A 20,813-nucleotide genomic window follows, 5' to 3' on the forward strand; every position below is an offset into this window, starting at 1 on the left:
ACAGGACCCAAAGACTGTCTCCTCTACTGCCAGTCAGATAGGATCCAAAGACTGTCTCCTCTACTGCCAGTCAGTCAGAACCCAAAGACTGTCTACTGCCAGTGAGACAGGACCCAAAGACTGTCTCCTCTACTGCCAGTGAGACAGGACAGAAAGACTGTCTCCTCTACTGCCAGTGAGACAGGACCCAAAGACTGTCTCCTCTACTGCCAGTCAGACAGGACCCAAAGACTGTCTCCTCTACTGCCAGTGAGACAGGACCCAAAGACTGTCTCCTCTACTGCCAGTGAGACAGGACCCAAAGACTGTCTCCTCTACTGCCAGTGAGAGAGGACCCAAAGACTGTCTCCTCTACTGCCAGAAAGACAGGACCCAAACACTGTCTCCTCTACTGCCAGTGAGACAGGACCCAAAGACTGTCTCCTCTACTGCCAGAGAGAGACCGCCCTCTCCACCTCGCCAGTGAAGGGAGAATGAATAATAGGTGACATCATTGCTCAGAATAGTTAGCTCTTCTTGTCTTTTCGGGGGAAACCAAAACAGAGTTGGGTCAATTAGTCTGAACCGATCTGCTCCCATGGCCTACTTCACCAGCACACACACACACACACACACACACACACACACACACACACACACACACACACACACACACACACACACACACACACACACACACACACACACACACACACACACACACACACACACACACACACACACACACACAGCTGTGTCAGCATTTCACAAACATACTGTACACAAACTCAGTAAACCTGAGAACAAAAGTGAAGAAAAAAACAAACAAAAAAAACGGAACTTTCTTAGCAAGTAACTAAAAGGCAGAGCAGGAAACGTGAGTATTCCAACCTCAATGTGTTAATGTAAAGTCTCTGTGTGTGTGTGTGTGTGTGTGTGTGTGTGTGTGTGTATGTGTATGTGTATGTGTATGTGTATGTGTATGTGTGTGTGTATGTGTGTGTGTGTGCGTGTGTGTGTGTGTGTGTGTGTACTGGCCTGTTGTTTCCCTTGGTCCACTCGGTCCATCAGGAGATCTGCACTGTTCCTCTCCTCACTCAGATCACGCTCCAGATGGCTCACCTCACCCTGGGAGAGAGAGACGTGTAATACATATGTAGTGCTTATGGATGTGTTATTTAAGGGTTATGAATGTGTTATGAAGTCCTTGTGTAGGGTGCCTTTATGTATTAAGGAACATCTCGGTCCCGCATTTAAATGACTTTCAGCTCATAAAAGGCTTCATAAGCACTACATAAATGTGTTACAAAGCATCTATAACCGTACTTCATGCTTTATAAAGGGTTCATAAATGTGGCGTAACTGTATGACTTAATCACCCATGTCAAATGAGACATAAGTTTATAACCCACTATGTCGAATATGCTATAAAACGTGTGCTTTATAAAGGGTGGCATGTTGTGCTGAAGGATGTCATACGCTCTAAAGTGATGTCATACTCTCTAAAGTAAATGTCATACGCTCTAAAGTGATGTCATACGCTCTAAAGTAAATGTCATATGCTCTAAATTACATGTCATACACTCTAAAGTGATGGCATACGCTCTAAAGGGATGTCATACGCTCTAAAGTGATATAATACGCTATAAAGTGATGGCATACGCTCTAAAGTAAATGTCATACGCCCCAAAGTGATGTCATACGCTCTAAAGTAATGGCATACGCTCTAAAGTAAATGTAATATGCTCTAAAGTGATGTCATATGCTCTAAAGTAAATGTCATATGCTCTAAATTACATGTCATACGCTCTAAAGTGATGGCATACGCTCTAAAGGGATGTCATACGCTCTAAAGTGATATAATACGCTATAAAGTGATGGCATACGCTCTAAAGTAAATGGCATACGCTCTAAAGTAAATGTCATACGCTCTAAAGTGATGTCATACGCTCTAAAGTAATGGCATACGCTCTAAAGTAAATGTCATACACTCTAAAGTGATGTCATATGCTCTAAAGTAAATGTCATACGCTCTAAAGTGATGTCATACGCTCTAAAGTGATATCATACGCTCTAAAGGGATATCATACGCTCTAAAGTGATATCATACGCTCTAAAGGGATATCATACGCTCTAAAGTGATGTCATACGCTCTAAAGTGATATCATACACTCTAAAGTGATATCATACTGTAACGGGTTTCTTCTAACTCCTCCTCTGACGAAGAGGACCAAAATGCAGCGTGGTTAGTTAGATACATCTTTAATAAAGATGAAACACGAACAATACAAAAAAACAAAATAAAATTTGATTTGATTTGAACAAACGTGGAAAACCGAAACAGCCCTATCTGGTGCAACAAACACAGAGACAGGAACAATCACCCACGAAAACACTCAAAGAATATGGCTACCTAAATATGGTTCCCAATCAGAGACAACGATAATCACCTGACTCTGATTGAGAACCGCCTCAGGCAGCCATAGACTAATCTATACACCCCACACAACCCCAAGATTTAAACACACCACAAATAAACCCATGTCACACCCTGGCCTGACCCAATAAATGAAGATGAACATAATAAATAAAGACCAGGGCGTGACACATACACTCTAGTCACATTACACCTAATCTCGTTCTCAGACACTTCCGCCCAAATGGTCTGGTGGACCAACACATCAAACTTGCCATTCATTAGATTAGGGTTAGGATCCAGCTCACCTCCTGTCCCCTCCTCCAGCTCTCCTCCTTCCACCCTCCCCACCCTCCCCCCATAATTAACAACTAAAACAAAGAAACATTATAGACATGTTTAAATGATACATTTGCTTCTATTTGTACATTTAAAAAACAACAATACAAATACCGGAATTTCGGACTATAAGACCTTACTTTATTCCCACGCTTTGAACCTCGCGTTTATACAATGACACGGCTAATTTATGGATTTTCCCGCTTTCACAAGATTCATGCCGCTAAAAAGAGCACCGTCACATAATGGACGTAAATCGAGCGCGCTCAAACTTCCCATCATTCGGATTCGGGTAGTCATTTTTGTCACCCTCGTCATGGCAAAGACAAGGAGAAATGCATATGATGCAGCACCAGTTGAGGCGTCGATCTGGCTGTTGGAAAGGAAATAGAGCTGCTGCATGAGGCTTGGCCTAATGAGTCGATGATAAGACGTTGAAACAGCAGCGTGAGAACTGACTCGTGCAAAGACAACAAAAGCTTTCAGAGGAAGAAAAAGCAGATGGCCCAAAGTATTTGTAGCCACTGGACATCAGTGTAAATCGTGCATTTAGGTGACGGCTCCTTGTTCAGTGGGAGGCTTGGATGACAAGTGGGAGAAATCCTTCACTAAAACGGGGCCGCATGCGAGCAACTTATGGTCAAGTCTGCCAGTGGGTCCTGACAGTGGGAGCATTGTTTAAAAATCCACTATCATCAACGGGTTCGAAAGGCTGGACTGCTGCGTGTTGAAGGGGGCAGCATTAGCTCAATGGGAGTATTTGCCTCCGGATGAAAGTGAGGAGGCGACAATGAAAACGATCCAACATCGGATGAGCAATTCTGAGCCTATTCAACTCCGACATCAAGGAGATGACTTCAGTGGTTTCAGTGCACAGGAGGAAGATAGTGACCAAGTTCATTTTGTTTCAATGTACTGGGTAGGCACCCCTGCGGTTTATAGACACGTGCGTACTTTTATTTATGTACAAAATACATCTTTTTTAACTAATTCAGTGGGTGCGGTTTATATTCAGGTAAACTAATAGTCCAGCAATTACGGTAATAAAGTCCAACAATGTGGCAATGACATTGAACATTACACAGGACTGTGAATAGTGTAGCTTGTCCCTGAGATGGTGGGCGAATGGTTCTTGCCTATCAGCCTGCTGGAAGTACTGTGGGCTGATTCCAACCTTAAAAATAACAACAAAGAAAGTTAGCAGGTCTGTTAGAAAATGTCTTTGTCTCACCATCTGGATAAGGGTTGTGCTGCGCCAGAAACTCTAAAAATGGGGAGATGGGGAAACTCCATTCAATTTGTATTATTATATTCCTCTTTCATTTCCAAATCTCATGATGTGGCTATGAGACATGGCTGTATCTAGGCGGATTTGTATTTAGTGGAGCCTTCTAGCTAGCTAAATTTCGGTTAGCTACCGATTGCTGTGAAGGTCCCCATAATGATTTGAATGTACAATTGGATGTAGCTACAGTATGTAATCTAACTCAACACTGAACTACTACAAACTCATTTAAAATTACAATAAATAAAAGTTAACTTTCTTGTTTTTTTTGCTGTCCAGTGGCAGCACAAGTGAGCGTTTGATTTACAAACTCATCACATGATCAGCGATAAAAAAAATTAAAAAGTAATTCCGGAATTTTGGAAATGTTCTAATGTTCTAAATAAATCAAAATGTTATTTGTCACAGACCTTACCGTGAAACGCTTACATTTACATTACATTTAAGTCATTTAGCAGACGCTCTTATCAGACTTACAAATTAGTGAATTCACCTTCTGACATCCAGTGGAACAGCCACTTTACAATAGTGCATCTAAATCATTAAAGGGGGGTGAGAAGGATTACTTATCCTATCCTAGGTATTCCTTGAAGAGGTGGGGGTTTCAGGTGTCTCCAGGAAGGTGGTGATTAACTTTATCTTACAAGCGGCTTACTTACAAGCCGGTAAACAACAGCAGACGCTTTATCCAAAAGAGACTTCCAGTCATGCGTGAACACATTTTTAATGTATGGGTGGTCCCGGGAATCCAGACACATCCTGGCGCTGCAATGCTCTACCAAGATGCATGACACATGACAGGGTTATAAATGCTTTGTGAAGCCTCAATTTATGATTTATTAAGCCTTTAATTAAGCGGTGCTTATGCCACCCTTAACGAAAGCACAGGTTTATGCCGTATGTGACATAGTGGGTTGCGTCACACCATTAAGAACCCTTTATAAAGCATGGCATATAGTTATAGATGATTTGTAACACATTTATGTAGTGTTTATGAAGGCTTTATGAAGGCTTTATGAAGGCTTTATGGAGGCTTTATGGAAGCTTTATGGAGGCTTAATGAAGGATTAATGAAGGCTTTATGAAGGCTTTATGAATGCTCTATGAATGCTCTATGAATGCTCTATGAAGGCTCTATGAATGCTCTATGAAGGCTTTATGAATGCTCTATGAAGGCTTAATGAAGGCTTTATGGAGGCTTTATGAAGGCTTTATGTAGTGTTTATGGAGGCTTTATGGAGGCTTTATGAAGACTTTATGTAGTGTTTATGGAGGCTTTATGAAGGCTTTATGTAGTGTTTATGGAGGCTTTATGAAGGCTTTATGTAGTGTTTATGGAGGCTTTATGAAGGCTTTATGGATGCTTTATGTAGTGTTTATGGAGTCTTTATGAAGGCTTTATGGAGGCTTTATGTAGTGTTTATGGAGGCTTTATGAAGGCTTTATGGAGGCTTTATGTAGTGTTTATGGAGGCTTTATGAAGGCTTTATGTAGTGTTTATGAAGGCTTTATGAAGGCTTAATGAAGGCTTTATGAATGCTCTATGGCTTTATGAAGGCTTTATGGAGGCTTAATGAAGGCTTTATGTAGTGTTTATGGAGGCTTTATGAAGGCTTTATGTAGTGTTTATGGAGGCTTTATGGAGGCTTTATGTAGTGTTTATGGAGGCTTTATGTAGTGTTTATGGAGGCTTTATGTAGTGTTTATGAAGACTTTATGGAAGCTTTATGGAGGCTTTATGGAGGCTTTATGGAGGCTTTATGAAGGCTTTATGTAGTGTTTATGGAGGCTTTATGTAGTGTTTATGAAGGCTTTGTGGAGGCTTTATGAAGCTGCACATCATTATAAAGCAGGACCCCATAGCTTTATAACTATTAAGACATTAGTTATATTTGTACAGACTGGTCCATCAACTTGGACTGTTCTGTTTACAAGTGAAAACAGGACCTTTTGACCTTTCAGTATCAAACAATGGTGAGTCAACAGTGAAGTCAATGTTTTGCCATCAGTTAACAACAATTACATGTTTCAGGGAGGATCAGCCAGCGCTGTGCTTTTCCATGTCAGTCAGGTATAAATAGAGGCGGCAGGTAAACAACACAAAGGAGACATGTCATACAAACACACACTGGGGCGCTCCTCCTAACACAATCTGAAGGGAAGAGAGAAAGAAATGAACAGGGGTCTATGACCTACAGTGTGTCCTGCAGTACAGGGGTCTATGTCCTACAGTACAGGGGTCTATGTCCTACAGTACAGGGGTCTATGACCTACAGTACAGGGGTCTATGTCCTACAGTACAGGGGTCTATGTCCTACAGTACAGGGGTCTATGTCCTACAGTACAGGGGTCTATGACCTACAGTACAGGGGTCTATGTCCTACAGTACAGGGGTCTATGTCCTACAGTACAGGGGGTCTATGTCCTACAGTACAGGGGTCTATGTCCTACAGTACAGGGGGTCTATGTCCTACAGTGTGTCCTACAGTATAGGGGTCTATGTCCTACAGTACAGGGGGTCTATGTCCTACAGTACAGGGGTCTATGTCCTACAGTACAGGGGTCTATGACCTACAGTACAGGGGTCTATGTCCTACAGTACAGGGGGTCTATGTCCTACAGTGTGTCCTACAGTACAGGGGTCTATGACCTACAGTACAGGGGTCTATGACCTACAGTACAGGGGGTCTATGTCCTACAGTGTGTCCTACAGTACAGGGGTCTATGTCCTACAGTACAGGGGTCTATGTCCTACAGTACAGGGGTCTATGACCTACAGTACAGGGGGTCTATGTCCTACAGTACAGGGGTCTATGTCCTACAGTACAGGGGTCTATGTCCTACAGTACAGGGGTCTATGTCCTACAGTACAGGGGTCTTTGACCTACAGTACAGGGGTCTATGTCCTACAGTACAGGGGTCTATGTCCTACAGTACAGGGGGTCTATGACCTACAGTACAGGGGTCTATGACCTACAGTGTGTCCTACAGTACAGGGGTCTTTGACCTACAGTACAGGGGTCTATGTCCTACAGTACAGGGGTCTATGACCTACAGTACAGGGGTCTATGTCCTGCAGTACAGGGGTCTATGACCTACAGTACAGGGGTCTATGTCCTACAGTACAGGGGTCTATGACCTACAGTACAGGGGTCTATGTCCTACAGTACAGGGGTCTATGACCTGCAGTACAGGGGTCTATGACCTGCAGTACAGGGGTCTATGACCTGCAGTACAGGGGTCTATGACCTACAGTACAGGGGTCTATGACCTGCAGTACAGGGGTCTATGACCTACAGTACAGGGGTCTATGACCTGCAGTACAGGGGTCTATGACCTACAGTACAGGGGTCTATGACCTACAGTGTGTCCTACAGTACAGGGGGTCTATGACCTACAGTACAGGGGTCTATGACCTACAGTACAGGGGTCTATGACCTACAGTACAGGGGTCTATGTCCTACAGTACAGGGGTCTATGACCTACAGTACAGGGGTCTATGACCTGCAGTACAGGGGTCTATGACCTACAGTGTGTCCTACAGTACAGGGGTCTATGTCCTACAGTACAGGGGTCTATGTCCTACAGTTCAGGGGTCTATGTCCTACAGTACAGGGGTCTATGACCTACAGTACAGGGGTCTATGTCCTACAGTACAGGGGTCTATGTCCTACAGTACAGGGGTCTATGTCCTACAGTACAGGGGTCTATGACCTACAGTACAGGGGTCTATGACCTACAGTACAGGGGTCTATGTCCTACAGTACAGGGGTCTATGTCCTACAGTACAGGGGTCTATGACCTACAGTGTGTCCTGCAGTACAGGGCTCTATGACCTACAGTACAGGGGTCTATGTCCTACAGTGTGTCCTACAGTACAGGGGGTCTATGTCCTACAGTGTGTCCTACAGTACAGGGGGTCTATGTCCAACAGTGTGTCCTACAGTACAGGGGGTCTATGACCTACAGTACAGGGGTCTATGACCTACAGTGTGTGTTTTGAGTTCAGCCCTTCAGTCAGTACCTCCATGAGATGGACATCTCGGGAGTGGTTCTCCTGGGTGTGTGTGTCCCTCTCCAACACACACACACATTACCTCCATGAGTTTGACCTGTCGGGCATGGTCCTCGTGGGCGTGTGCGTTCCTCTCCTCCAGCTCCTCCACCTTCCTCTCCAGCTGTCTGCCTCTCTGCTGGGCCTCCTCCCACTCCCTACGACCCCGCTCCAGACCCTCCTCCAGGGGAAGCAGCTGAACACACACACACATCATATTATAACACACAGAACATATTGAACACACACACACACACATCATATTATAACACACAGAACATATTGAACACACACACACACACACATCATATTATAACACACAGAACATATTGAACACACACACACACATCATATTATAACACACAGAACATATTGAACACACACACATCATATTATAACACACAGAACATATTGAACACACACACACACACACACACATCATATTATAACACACAGAACATATTGAACACACACACACACACACATCATATTATAACACACAGAACATATTGAACACACACACACACATCATATTATAACACACAGAACATATTGAACACACACACACACATCATATTATAACACACAGAACATATTGAACACACACACACACACACACACACACACACACACACACACACACACACACACACATAATAATACACACACAGAACATAGGTAGACAACTCTGGTTCAAACCCAGTCAGAGACAGATTCAGGGACATAGAACAGCACACACACCATAACGTAACACACAGCACATCACACACACACACAGATCTTAACACATGACATAGAACATCACACACACACACACCATAGCACACACAGAACATAACACACACAGAACATAACACACATCACAGATCACACACACAGACACATGACATAGAACATCACACACACACACCATAGCACACACAGAACATAACACACACCATAGATCACCACACAGACACACGACATAGCACATCACACACACAGAATTTAACACACGACATAGATCTCTCTCACACACACACACACACACACACACACACACACACACACACACACACACACACACACACACACACACACACACACACACACACACACACACACACACACACACAACATAGATCACCACACACACACGACACAGATCACACACACTCAGAACTTAACACACGACACAGAACACACACACAGAACATAGCACATACCACACACAGAATTTAACACACGACATAGATCACACACACACAGAATATAGCACATCACACACACAGAACTTAACACACAATATAGATCACACACACAACATAGATCACACACACACACACACACACACACACACACACACACACACACACACACACACACACACACACACACACACACACACACACACACACACACAGAGAACATCAACACCAGGTAAAGTGTCTTGGATAGCCCTCATCTCAACATGTTTACAGCAGAAATGTACTTCACAGTCTCCTCTCCTGATAAACCTTTTAGCTCTAGAATCACTCCTCAGCTCCTTATCTCTGAAGCGTGAGAGACAGAAAGAGAGAGAGATTTAGCTCTAGAATCACTCCTCAGCTCCTTATCTCTGAAGCGTGAGAGACAGAAAGAGAGAGAGATTTAGCTCTAGAATCACTCCTCAGCTCCTTATCTCTGAAGCGTGAGAGACAGAAAGAGAGAGAGATTTAGCTCTAGAATCACTCCTCAGCTCCTTATCTCTGAAGCGTGAGAGACAGAAAGAGAGAGAGATTTAGCTCTAGAATCATTCCTCAGCTCCTTATCTCTGAAGCGTGAGAGACAGAAAGAGAGAGAGATTTAGCTCTAGAATCATTCCTCAGCTCCTTATCTCTGAAGCGTGAGAGACAGAAAGAGAGAGGATTTAGCTCTAGAATCATTCCTCAGCTCCTTATCTCTGAAGCGTGAGAGACAGAAAGAGAGAGATTTAGCTCTAGAATCATTCCTCAGCTCCTTATCTCTGAAGCGTGAGAGACAGAAAGAGAGAGAGATTTAGCTCTAGAATCATTCCTCAGCTCCTTATCTCTGAGGCGTGAGAGACAGAAAGAGAGAGATTTAGCTCTAGAATCATTCCTCAGCTCCTTATCTCTGAAGCGTGAGAGACAGAAAGAGGGCGTGAGAGGGAGAAAGAGGGCGTGAGAGGGAGAAAGAGAGAGAGATTTAGCTCTAGAATCACTCCTCACCTCCTTATCTCTGAAGCGTGAGAGACAGAAAGAGTGACCAAGAGAGAAAGAGACCGAGCGAGAGACCGTGAGAGAAAGATTAATTGAATAGAGAGACAGAGCGAGAGAGAGAGAGAGAGAGAGAAAGTTGAATTGAATAGAGAGAGAGAGAGAGAAAGTTGAATTGAATAGAGAGAGAGAGAGAAAGTTAAATTGAATAGAGAGAGAGACAGAGAGAGAGAAAGTTGAATTGAATAGAGAGACAGAGAGAGAGAAAGTTGAATTGAATAGAGAGACAGAGCGAGAGAGAGAGAAAGTTGAATTGAATGAGAGACGGAGAGAAAGTTGAATTGAATAGAAAGACAGAGAGAAAGTTGAATTGAATAGAAAGACAGAGAGAAAGTTGAATTGAATAGAGACAGAGAGAAAGTTGAATTGAATAGAGAGACAGAGAAAGTTGAATTGAATAGAGAGACAGAGCGAGAGAGAGAGAAAGTTGAATTGAATAGAGAGACAGAGAGAAAGTTGAATTGAATAGAAAGACAGAGAGAAAGTTGAATTGAATAGAGACAGAGAGAAAGTTGAATTGAATAGAGAGACAGAGAGAAAGTTGAATTGAATAGAAAGACAGAGAGAGAGTTGAATTGAATAGAGACAGAGAGAAAGTTGAATTGAATAGAGAGACAGAGAGAAAGTTGAATTGAATAGAGAGACAGAGAGAAAGTTGAATTGAATAGAGAGACAGAGAGAAAGTTGAATTGAATAGAGAGACAGAGAGAAAGTTGAATTGAATAGAGAGACAGAGAGAAAGTTGAATTGAATAGAGAGACAGAGAGAAAGTTGAATTGAATAGAGAGACAGAGAGAAAGTTGAATTGAATAGAGAGACAGAGAGAAACAGAGTATAATCAGAGTTAGAATGTGATATCCATCCATTGGTGACTCATCAGGGGGAAAAATGTGTGCCACACCTCTTCCTGCAGTTTTCTGGCAGTCTGTCAGGATTTCTCCAACTCCACTCCCTTTTCCTGCAGCTGTTGTTGGAGCTCAGACAGCGCGGAGTGGCTCTTCTCTCTGACTTCATCAACCTGGAGCTGGAGCTTCTCAGTGGACACCTCACAGCCCTGTACTATAGTACTCATCTGGAGTGGTGGGGGCAGTGAGAGACACATGGGGGGGGTGTGGAAGAGTGAGACAGATAGATACAGGTTTTAAAGTAAATTCATACAACCCCTATCACTTGTACTGGTGACAACTCTAGGGTAAATGCACGACTATTATAACTATTTAAAAACCCAGCAGCACTGTAGGGTGGCAATCAGTAAAGTGGAGGTCGATAACATCTTCCGCTCCTCCGCATAGAAACACAGTGTTCTTCTCAGTGACCTATGACCTAGGCCCTCTCTCTCTCCCCCTCCCTCCCTCACCTCCTTCTGCAGTTCCTCCACAGTGCTGTTCTGCAGTCGCCTCTCCTCGTCCAGATCCCTCTTCATTCTCTTCAACTCCTCTGTTCTTCTCGTCTCCTCCTTCAGCCTCTCCTTCATCTCCCTGTGCTGGTGGTTCAGCTGGGTCATCTCACTCTGTGGGCACACACGCACACGCACACAGATAATGTACTGTGTTATTGTGTGGCAGAACTACCACAACAACAGCTTCCACAACAACAACCAACACAACATGATTTCCAAGTTGGACGTACTCTGTGCTAAGGAGATGTTTACCAGTGAGTTCTGAATACTGTATATTCCATTGACTCTGATACAGTACGACCTGTATGGTCCTTGTATCCACTCACCTGAACATTCTCCAGACGTACGAGAAGGGCTTTGTTTGCCTGGGACATCTCCTCTTCCTTCTCCCTCACCTCCTCTAGAGTCTCCTCAACCTGCCGTTTCTCCCTCTGTGGAATCACATCTGTAATAAATATACCTTCAATACCTGGCCATGCATTTTCACAGAACATCTAAATTCATTGTCTATATTTTGTGTGCTTTCTTTTATCTCTCTCTACCTCACCTTCAGTTGCTCTATGCATTTCACCAGCTGTCTCTGCAGGGTTTTGGAGTCCTTGATGACGAGGTTAAGCTGCTCCACCCTACTCTCCAGTTCCTCCACCTTGGTTAGTGAGGAGACAGGACACACCATCACGTCAAATGGACAAGAGGCAACTGATTCTAGATCAGTACTTCTGCTCTGAGATATTTTATGAATACGGACCCTGATATGTTTTTCTGGATATGTTGTACAGAGCATTATGGGTATTGTAGTACATCATTTTGGATTCTGTAGTTTAAAGCGTTGTGGGTATTGTAGTACATCATTATGGGTTCTGTAGTATAGAGCATTATGGGTATTGTAGTACATCATTATGGATTCTGTAGTATAGAGCATTATGGTATTGTAGTACATCATTATGGGTTCTGTAGTATAGAGCATTATGGGTATTGTAGTACATCATTATGGGTTCTGTAGTATAGAGCATTATGGGTATTGTAGTACATCATTATGGGTTCTGTAGTATAGAGCATTATGGGTATTGTAGTACATCATTATGGGTTATGTAGTATAGAGCATTATGGGTATTGTAGTACATCATTATGGGTTCTGTAGTATAGAGCATTATGGGTATTGTAGTACATCATTATGGATTCTGTAGTATAGAGCATTATGGGTATTGTAGTACATCATTATGGGTTCTGTAGTATAGAGCATTATGGTATTGTAGTACATCATTATGGGTTCTGTAGTATCGAGCATTATGGGTATCCATCTGCAGTACCTGTCCCCTCAGTTCCTCCCTCTCCTGCATCAGCTGATTCACCTGTCCCCGTGCCTCCCCTCTCTCCTCCTCCATCTCCCTCTTCTCCTGGCCCAGCACTGTGTTACTCTAGCAGGGAGAGAGGAGGTAGTATACACAGGAGATGGGTGGATTATTAGTGGAAAAAACCTAGGATGAAACTCACAACGTTCTGCATGACAACACATTGAAACTCACAACCTTCTGCATGACAACACATTGAAACTCACAACCTTCTGCATGACAACACATTGAAACTCACAACCTTCTGCATGACAACACATTGAAACTCACAACCTTCTGCATGACAACACATTGAAACTCAAAGTCAACTAATATATGACAAATGTAAATTTATATAGTCACTTGGGACACAGGGGGAAAAGTCACTCACTTAAGTAAAAGTAAGGATACGTTAATAGAAAAAATTAAAGTCACCCAATAAAATACTACTTGAGTAAAAGTCTAAAAGTATTTGTGTTCTAAATATACTTAAGTATCAAAAGTACAAGTTTAAATACATTTCAAATTCCTTATATTAAGCAAACCAGACGGCACCATTTTCTTGTTTTTATTTAATTTACGGCTAGCCAGGGGCATGCACCCACACTCAGACATCATTTATAAACGAAGCATGTGTGTTTAGTGAGTCTGCCAGATCAGAGGCAGTAGGGTCGACCATTTTCCTGTCCTGCTAAACATTCAAAATTAAAACGAGTACTTTTGGGGGTGTCAGGGAAAATGTGCGGAGTAAAAAGTAGATTATTTTCTTTAGGAATGTAGTGAAGTAAAAGTAGTCAAAAATATAAATAGTAAAATAATGTACAGATAAACAAAACTACTTAAGTAGTACTTTAAAGTATTTTTACTAAAGAACTTTACACCACTGATTCTACTAGCAGTAGCATGTCAGTTCAATACCTCTTTCACCTCCTCAACTTCCTCTCGGAGCTTCTGCACCTCCTTGTCGCGCACCTCCTTCATAATGCCCAGCTCCTTGTCATGACTCTCCACCTCCTCGTTCAGGGCTCCCTTCAGGGCAGTCAGCTCCCTCTCCCTCCAATGTAGCACCTCCTCCTGCTCCTCCTGCACCTGAATGAGCCCCTGAAAGTCCAACCGCAGCTGGGCCAGGTCCTAGACACAGACACACTGGAGTATGTTGTTCTGTATGACTGGGGAATGTTGTTCTGTATGACTGGGGTATGTTGTTCTGTATGACTGGGGTATGTTGTTCTGTATGCTAGTTGTATGACTGGGTTATGTTGTTCTGTGTGCTAGTTATATGACTGGGGTATGTTCTGTATGACTGGGGTATGTTGTTATTTATGCTAGTTATATGACTGGGGTATGTTGTTCTTTATGCTAGTTATATGACTGGGGTATGTTGTTCTGTATGACTGGGGTATGTTGTTCTTTATGCTAGTTATATGACTGGGGTATGTTGTTCTGTATGACTGGGGTATGTTGCTCTGTATGACTGGGGTATGTTGTTCTGTATGCTAGTTATATGACTGGGGTATGTTCTGTATGCTAGTTGTATGCCTGGGCGTGAACCCAGTGTCTCTGATGGCACAGCTGGCACTACAGTACAGCGACCTTAACCACTGCGCCACCCGGGAGGCCAACAGAATGTTTTGAGCATTATCAAGGAGCTTGTTTCTCTGTGCTTACCGTTAGAAGGAGCTTGTTTCTCTGTGTTTACCGTTAGAAGGAGCTTGTTTCTCTGTGCTTACCGTTAGAAGGAGCTTGTTTCTCTGTGCTTACCGTTAGGAGCTTGTTTCTCTGTGGTTACCGTTAGAAGGAGCTTGTTTCTCTGTGCTTACCGTTAGAAGGAGCTTGTTTCTCTGTGTTTACCGTTAGAAGGAGCTTGTTTCTCTGTGCTTACCGTTAGAAGGAGCTTGTTTCTCTGTGCTTACCATTAGAAGGAGCTGTTTCTCTGTGCCTTCTGCCTGTGTTGTGTTCTTAGCCTGGTCCAGCTCATCGTGCATCTCAGACAGCTGCTGCTGAAGGTCCTTCATCTCTGTACGGCCCTGCTCTCTCTCAGTCTTCACCCGGACTAGCCTGGCAATACAATATTAATATTTAATATTACAGAGCACCCGAGAAATCATACTATGTCAAGACGTTGTGAGGCAAATAGCGAAATGCTTACTTACACCTGTTCAATTCTTTCAGATCCTGTTTTACATTTTTTATTTCACCTTTATTTAACCAGGTAGGCTAGTTGAGAACAAGTTCTCATTTACAACTGAGGCCTGGCCAAGATAAAGCTAAAGCAGTGTGACACACACACAGCAACACAGAGTTACACCTGGAATAAACAAAACGTACTGTCAACAACACTATAGAAAAAAACATCTGTATACAGTGTGTGCAAATGAAGTACGGGAGGTAAAGGCAATAAATAGGCCAATAGTGGCGAAGTAATTACAATTTAGCAAATGAACACTGGAGTGATAGATGTGCAGATGAGAATGTAGTAGAGAGTAGAGAGCAAGTAGAGATACTGTTGTGCTGCAGGAGTTCTTAGGGGATAGGGACTAATAATCATCATCAAGGTGGATTATGGTCCTAAACACAATCCCAAAATGACTTCTAGACCCCTATGCACTTGTGGAAATGTTCTTACTCCTCTATGGCGACCTCGAGCTCCGCCTCCATCTGAGCCAGCCTATCCCGTAGCGTAGAGAGTTCTTCCTGTCTCCTGTCCAGTTCCTCCTGAATAGTCTTCATGTCTGTCTGGGCCTTGTAACACACCTCCGCCAGACTCAGACCACTCTGCAGGACACACAGTGCATTCAACTAAAGTGAGTAAACAATAACCACATATGACGATCACCACAAAGATAACGCCATCTGCAAAATCAGTACTAGTGAGAATAAACGTGTCCGAGCTGGACTCCATGCACATAAGAGGAAAACAAGTACAAATCTCTTGCTAAAAGTACTATATTGTACCGTACTGTACTGTACTGTATCGTACTGTATTATACCGTATTGTATCGTACTGTATTATACTGTATTGTACTGTATCGTACTGTATTATACTGTACTGTACTGTATCGTACTGTATTATACTGTATTGTATCGTACTGTATCGTACTGTATCGTACTGTACTGTATTGTACTGTATAGTACTGTATTATACTGTACTGTATCGTACTGTATTATACTGTATTGTACTGTATCGCACTGTATTATACTGTACTGTACTGTATCGTACTGTATTATACTGTATTGTACTGTATTGTATCGTACTGTATCGTACTGTACTGTATTGTATTGTATTGTACTGTATCGTACTGTATTATACTGTATCGTACTGTACTGTATCGTACTGTATCGTACTGTACTGTATTGTACTGTATCGTACTGTATTATACTGTATTGTATCGTACTGTACTGTATCGTACTGTATCATGCTGTACTGTATTGTACTGTATTGTACTGTACTGTATCGTACTGTATTGTATCATACTGTACTGTATCGTACTGTATCGTACTGTACTGTATCGTATTGTATTGTATTGTACTGTATCGTACTGTATTATACTGTATTGTATCGTACTGTACTGTATCGTACTGTACTGTATTGTACTGTACCGTACTGTACTGTATCGTATTGTATTGTACTGTATCGTGCTGTATTATGCTGTGTTGTATCGTACTGTACTGTATCGTGCTGTATCGTGCTGTGCTGTATCGTACTGTATCATACTGTACTGTATCGTGCTGTATCGTACTGTATTATACTGTATTGTACTGTACTGTATCGTACTGTATTGTACTGTACTGTATCGTACTGTATTATACTGTATTGTATCATACTGTATTGTACTGTACTGTATCGTACTGTATTATACTGTATTGTATCATACTATACTGTATTGTATTGTATTATACCGTACTGTATTATACTGTATTGTATCGTACTGTATTATACTGTATTGTATTGTACTGTACTGTATCGTACTGTATTGTATCGTATTGTATCGTACTGTATTATACTGTATTGTATCGTACTGTACTGTATCGTACTGTATTGTATTGTATTGTATCGTACTGTATTATACTGTATTGTATCGTACTGTACTGTATCGTATTGTATTGTATTGTATCGTACTGTATTATACTGTATTGTATCGTACTGTATCGTACTGTATTGTATTGTACTGTACTGTATCATACTGTATTGTATTGTATCGTATTGTATCGTACTGTATTATACTGTATTGTATTGTACTGTACTGTATCGTACTGTATTGTATTCTATCGTACTGTATTATACTGTATTGTATCGTACTGTACTGTATCGTATTGTATCGTACTGTATTATACTGTATTGTATCGTACTGTATCGTACTGTATTGTATTGTACTGTACTGTATTGTATCGTACTGTATTATACTGTATTGTATCGTACTGTATCGTACTGTATTGTATTGTACTGTACTGTATCATACTGTATTATACTGTATTGTATCGTACTGTATTATACTGTATTGTATCGTACTGTACTGTATCGTGCTGTGATTGTATTGTATCGTACTGTACTGCACTGTATTGTATCGTACTGTATTATACTGTATTGTATCGTACTGTATTATATTGTATTGTACTGTATTGTACTGTATCATACTATACTGCACTGTATTGTACTGTATCATACTGTACTGTAATGTATTCTGTACTATGTATTGTACTGCACTGTATCATATTGTACTGTATCGTATCGCACCTTATTGCACTGTACTCTATTGTGTATTATACTGTATATTGTACTATATTGTATATTGTACAGTATCGTATCACACCTTATTGTATTGTACTGTATTGTGTATTGTACTGTATATTGCACTGTACTGCACCATGGTCTTATGCTCCAGCTGTGTCTTCAGCTGTGACACCTCTCTCTCCAGCTCTGCTCTTGTCCTCTGAAGCTCCTTCGCCTCCTTGGCCTTCGCAGCATAGTCCTACAAACAGGTCCAACAACACATCACCAACCTGCTTCTGCCTCACAGACAGACACAGTACTTTACCCTACTGTACTTTTCTTTCCTTTACACGGAAATACATTGGTATTTACAAAGATATGAATGTGTTAGTATAACATGCTTCTATATGGAAGTCTCAACCGTCTATGTAAACTACAGCAGTGGTTCTCAAAAGTTTTGGCTGGGGATCCCCTAGGGCAGCACAGCCATCGATCTAAACCACGTCTGGGCTGGGGATCCCCTAGGGCAGCACAGCCATCCATCTGAACCATGTCTGGGCTGGGGATCCCCTAGGGCAGCACAGCCATCCATGTCATCTAACCTCACCCTGATCTCCTCCTCCACGTTCTCTGCAGTCTTCCACTTCAGTTGGTTGATTCTGTCAAACACCAGGTTCACCTTCTTCTCAGTGATTGAGGTTTTATCAGTAGTCCTGAGGGAATACCAACAAACAGACACACGGGGTTCAATGACACCAGCCCCATATAACTAGCATACAGAACAACATACCCCAGTCATATAACTAGCATACAGAACAACATACCCCAGTCATATAACTAGCATACAGAACAACATACCCCAGTCATATAACTAGCATACAGAACAACAATTTTTACCTTTATTTAACCAGGCAAGTCAGTTAATGACAATTTCTTATTTTCTTATTTTCAATTATTTTCAATGACAACCTTCCAATTACTACTCCAACACTCTAACCACTAGGCTACGCTGCCGTCCCATATAACTAGCATACAGAACAACATACCCCAGTCATATAACTAGCATACAGAACAACATACCCCAGTCATATAACTAGCATACAGAACAACATACCCCAGTCATACAGAACAACATACCCCAGTCATATAACTAGCATACAGAACATACCCCAGTCATATAACTAGCATACAGAGCAACATACCCCAGTCATACAGAACAACATACCCCAGTCATACAGAACAACATACCCCAGTCATATAACTAGCATACAGAACAACATACCCCAGTCATACAGAACAACATACCCCAGTCATACAGAACAACATACCCCAGTCATATAACTAGCATACAGAACAACATACCCCAGACATACAGAACAACATACCCCAGTCATACAGAACAACATACCCCAGTTATACAGAACAACATACCCCAGTCATACAGAACAACATACCCCAGTCATATAACTAGCATACAGAACAACATACCCCAGACATACAGAACAACATACCCCAGTCATACAGAACAACATACCCCAGTCATACAGAACAACATACCCCAGTCATATAACTAGCATACAGAACAACATACCCCAGTCATATAACTAGCATACAGAACATACCCCAGTCATATAACTAGCATAAAGAACAACATACCCCAGTCATATAACTAGCATAAAGAACAACATACCCCAGTCATACAGAACAACATACCACTTATATAGATACTGTGTGTGGGAAATCTGCAGATATTCTGTGTGTAAGATAATGAAGGGTACTAATCAAATCAACTTGTATTGGTCACATACACATGGTTAGCAGATGTTAATGCGAGTGTAGCGAAATGCTTGTGTTTTAGTTCCCAACAGTGCAGCAATATCTAACAAGTAATATCTAATAAATACCTAATACACACAAATCTAAGTAAAGGAACGGAATAAGAATATATAAATATATGGATGAGCAATGTCAGAGTGGCATAGGCTAAGATGCAGTAGATAGTATAGAATACAGTATATACATATGAGATGAGTAATGCAAGATATGTAAACATTATTAAAGTGGCATTATATTACCTTTATTTAACCAGGCAAGTCAGTTAAATACAAATGTGTATTTTCAGTGATGTCCTAGGAACAGTGGGTTAACTGCCTGTTCAGGGGCAGAACGACAGATTTGTACCTTGTCAGCTCAGGGATTTGAACTTGCAACCTTCCGGTTACTAGTCCAACGCTCTAACCACTAGGCTACCCTGCCGAACACATGAAAGTGACTAGTGTTTCATTTATTAAAGGGATTTAGCTTTGTGCTACAGACACAGAGCCTGACAGAGCCTCCATTTCCAGGCTTCCTCACGTTCCTTCAAGCCCTTGGTTGAATGGTAACGCCAGACTAAAACGTTTCAAATGTCGATATTAATAGGTGCCATTTACGCTGACACTTTAATCCAACGCAATTTACAGTCATACATTTTACATACAGGTGGTCCCCGGGAATCGAACCCACCATCCTGGCTTTGCAAGCTCCATTCTACACTGACTGAGCTTCAGAGGACCGACATGTTTCAGATGTTGCCAGTTTTTTTTAAACTCACGACAGTGAGGGGTGAAACTGATATTTCATTGTTGGCTATTTGGAAGGCTGTTCATCATCGTAGTCTGTATTCCTGAGCTGGCGTGTGTGTGTGTGTGTGTGTGTGTGTGTGTGTGTGTGTGTGTGTGTGTGTGTGTGTGTGTGTGTGTGTGTGTGTGTGTGTGTACGCACACACACACACACACACACACACACACACACACACACACACACACACACACACACACACAGCTGAAACAGCAATCCTTTGTCAGACTAACAGCTGTATGTCACATTCTCTCCCTCAGCTCATCAAAGGCAGGATATGAGAGGCAGGATATGAGAGGCAGGATATGAGAGGCAGGATATGAGAGGCAGGATATGAGAGGCAGGATATGAGAGGCGGATATGAGAGGCAGGATATGAGAGGCAGGATATGAGAGGCAGGATATGAGAGGCAGGATATGAGAGGC

At 42.1% G+C, this 20,813-nt stretch overlaps 1 pseudogene; it reads right to left on the reverse strand.

Annotated features, from left to right (window-relative positions):
* Positions 1-984: 984 nt before the first annotated feature.
* On the reverse strand, positions 985-18,482 carry LOC135536190 (cingulin-like protein 1; annotated as a pseudogene).
* Positions 18,483-20,813: the final 2,331 nt, after the last annotated feature.

The sequence above is a fragment of the Oncorhynchus masou genome, unplaced genomic scaffold, assembly GCF_036934945.1.
Source record: "Oncorhynchus masou masou isolate Uvic2021 unplaced genomic scaffold, UVic_Omas_1.1 unplaced_scaffold_5683, whole genome shotgun sequence".
NCBI classification, from domain to species: Eukaryota; Metazoa; Chordata; class Actinopteri; order Salmoniformes; family Salmonidae; genus Oncorhynchus; species Oncorhynchus masou.